The 3,531-nt window shown below is 43.6% G+C and overlaps 1 long non-coding RNA gene across 1 annotated transcript; it reads left to right on the plus strand.

Annotated features, from left to right (window-relative positions):
- On the plus strand, positions 2,834 to 3,301 carry LOC110263358. Its single transcript, XR_002348856.1, has 3 exons — positions 2,834 to 2,909; positions 2,983 to 3,083; positions 3,163 to 3,301. It is a non-coding gene; the product is annotated as an uncharacterized LOC110263358 (long non-coding RNA).

Consider the following 3,531-nt stretch of genomic DNA (forward strand, 5'->3'; position numbering starts at 1 on the left):
TGCTAGCTGTAGTCTATGCATTTGATAAGTTTATATCATATCTGATAGGATCGAAGGTTGTAGTTTATACTGATCATGCTGCACTTAAGTATTTGATGTCAAAACAGGATGCTAAACCAAGACTCATCAGGTGGATACTGCTCCTACAAGAATTTGACATTGAAATAAAAGATAGGAAGGGCACTGAAAATCAGGTCGCTGATCATCTGTCAAGACTACCACATGAAACAAATCAAAAAGCATCCCAGCCCATAAATGAAAGCTTCCCAGATGAGCACCTTCTGCAAATCCAGCAAGCACCTTGGTTTGCTGACATAGCAAATTACAAAGTGGGAAGGAAGATACCGCAAGAATTCTCTAAGCAACAAGTGAAGAAGTTGATTAAAGAAGCAAGGAAATTTTCATGGGATGAACCCTTCTTATTCAAGAGATGCTCTGATGGAGTGATCAGGAGATGTATTCCTGAAAGTGAAGTGAGGGACATCTTGTGGCATTGTCATGGTTCAGCTTATGGTGGACACTTTGGTCCAGAAAAAACAGCCGCAAAAATACTGCAGAGTGGCTTCTATTGGCCAACTATTTTCAAGGATGCCAGAGAATATGTACACCAATGTAATGAATGCCAGAAAGCAGGAGGATTAACAAGAAGGAATGAGATGCCTCAAAATTTTATCTTGGAATTAGAATTGTTCGATCTGTGGGGAATTGATTTCATGGGGCCTTTTCCTCCCTCCTATTCTTTTAGATACATCCTGGTAGCAGTGGAATATGTCTCAAAATGGGTAGAAGCTATAGCCACAACCACCTGTGATGCACAGATCGTCCTCCAATTCCTCAAAATGCACATCTTCACTAGGTTTGGAGTGCCCAAAAGTCTTATTAGTGATGGTGGTAGTCACTTTTGCAACAAACAAATGGAGAAGGTGACAAAGATTTTTCCCTATGGGAGTATTGAACTGCTAGATGAGGCAACAAAGAATCAATTCACTGTGAATGGTCACAGAGCAAAGTTGTACTTGGGAGGACAATGGGTTAAGGAAAAAGAGGTTCAACACCTACAGCCCTCTTAAAAAGAATTGAAAGATGTCAAGCTAGTGACAATAAAAGAGCGCTTGTTGGGAGGCAACCCAACCGGAGAAAATTAATCACTCTTCTGGGAGGACTACTCACCATTAGCTGAGATGAAAGAAGAAGGAGCCACCAAGAGGTTGTATTGTCATCAGTATTGAATTGCTCTAATTTGGAAGTATGAATATGCCCATTTTAACAGAAACTGTTAGTGTAGTATGCATCAATTATGTTTTTGTAGGCTGGTTTATGTTGGCTTGTATGTTCATTTTCACTTGACAAGAAGCATGTGTTGTCCCCTGCATCTTTAAATTCAATAAAAGAACAGTTTGAATGTGAAGTGAAATGGTCTCTGTTAGATAGAAGTGGAATAAAAGTAAGTGGTGGTATGTGTGTGATTGTATAATAGCTCACTTTTAGTGAATAAAGAGCTAGGATATCTCCTTCTAAGTAAAGAGTGGCCTACTGTCTATGAATCTCAATTGAATTGAATTCCTTGGTTAGAAAGAAAAACAAAAAGAAAGAAAGAACAAAGAGAGCCAAAAAGTAGCAAAACACAAGAAAAACAAAAAGAAACAAAGCTGGACACCAATAGCTTGAACTCTGAAATATATGCCTGTGATGTTTTTGTACTAGGATCTGCTTGGATTAGTAAGCTCTTAGGAGTGCCTCAACACTTGGTGACTTGGGTTAACTAATCCGGGATCATCAGCTGAAAGTCCACTATCAAGAGCAAGATTCTGCAATTTACATTTCTTGCACTTTAAGTTTCTGCCATTTAATTTCTTGTTCTTTAAGTTTCAGCAATTTACTTTCCCGCTCTCTTTAATTTCATGCAATTTACATTCTGCAATTCATAAATCACCCAACCAACACTTGATTCGCTTGACTAAATCAACCACTAAACTAAAATTGCTCAATCCTTCAATCCCTGTGGGATCGACCTCACTCCCGTGAGTTTTTATTACTTGATACGACCCGGTACACTTGCCGGTTAGTTGTGTGATGTTTTGTGAGAGATTCGTTTCTCATCAAAATATCTCATCACCCTCTAACCCTAATAGCCACCGCAGCCTTCCCCCCCCAATACAGCAGCAGCACACGATTCCTTTTTCATGGAAGAAAGAAATGAAAATAGAAAGGGTAAGAAGGAAAGGGGGACCGAGGGAGGAAGGAGAGGGGGAGAAGAGGGTGGCGGCGCAGTGGGTGTCTCTGCCACCGTCGCCGCGGTTAGTATTTGAGAGAGAAGGAGAGAGCGCTGGGGGAGGAGCTGTCTGCGCCGCCATCACGCGCCACAGCCGCTGAGCCTTGTCGCCGTCGCCACTAGAGTCGCCGTCGAAGAAGAACCGCAGAGAGAGAGAGAGAAAGAGAGAGCCCGCAAGGAGAGGGAGGCTGTTCGTGTCCCACCGCACTGCTGAAAAGCCGTTCATGGATGCTGCTGCCGCCATTTGAGTCACGAACAGAGGACGCGCATGAGGGAGTCGTCGCGGAGCTACCGTCGCCGTCGTGTCGTAGGGCTCGCCGTCATCGCAAATGGGTGGCTATTGCACCGCCGTTCATCACTGCCCGGTCACCGTCGAAGCTTTGCATCGCCGTTGAGGAGCCGTCGCTGCCAGATCCGCCGCTGCCTACGTGTATGGCTGAGCCTCTACCGCTGGAGCTCCAGGCTGCTGCTGCGGCCGCCAGAAACTACCACTGAAATCGGCGTCGTTGTTATCGTAAGTTGCCGCCGTCAGGAAAGGGTTCAGGCCGCCGCGGGTGTCACTGCCGGAGAAGGGAGCTGCGTCTCTGTGATTCTGGCCACCAGAAAATGTCACTGCCGTCGCCGAAAAACTCTGCCGGTAAGGGTTTTTAATTTGGTTTTCATTCATTTAAGATTTCAGAAGCTTTATTGTCTCTGTATGTGGGTTTCAGTCGCTATCGCCAGAGTCTGGTCGCCACTTCCGCTCGAGGTGGTTGCCGGGGCTGCCGGCAAACCGGTACAGCTACCGCCGCTGTTTCATTTTCTTAGTTCGGTAAGTATTCGTGTTTCGAAAATCCCTACGTTAGAATTCTAGATTGTTTGGTTATAAACTCTGAGGTTTGGTAACGTAGGTTCGAATTCTGCATGTTGAATACCGCTTTTAAGTTGCTGTGAGTGCTGCGAAAGTGATCAGGGGCTGAGTTTGTGGATTGCTGTTGAATTCGGTTAAGAGAAAAGGTTTCGTAATGCATTTTGAGGTTATGGTTTCGACGAGTCATGGTAGGGGCATTTTTATACAAACTAATTTATTTTAAATTGAAAATTGTTATAAATGGATATACTGTGCGAAATGTATTTCTGGTGACTATGTGAGTCTTATGAATTGTCTGATTATGTCTTGAATGAATATGGTTGTGTGCTTGAGTGAAATAACGTCTGATTTTGATAGTCTAAAAATTTGACTTATGTTTATTGGAAACTAAATTGGGTTTTGAACCTAC

This window comes from Arachis ipaensis, chromosome B06, assembly GCF_000816755.2.
Source record: "Arachis ipaensis cultivar K30076 chromosome B06, Araip1.1, whole genome shotgun sequence".
Lineage (NCBI taxonomy): Eukaryota > Viridiplantae > Streptophyta > Magnoliopsida > Fabales > Fabaceae > Arachis > Arachis ipaensis.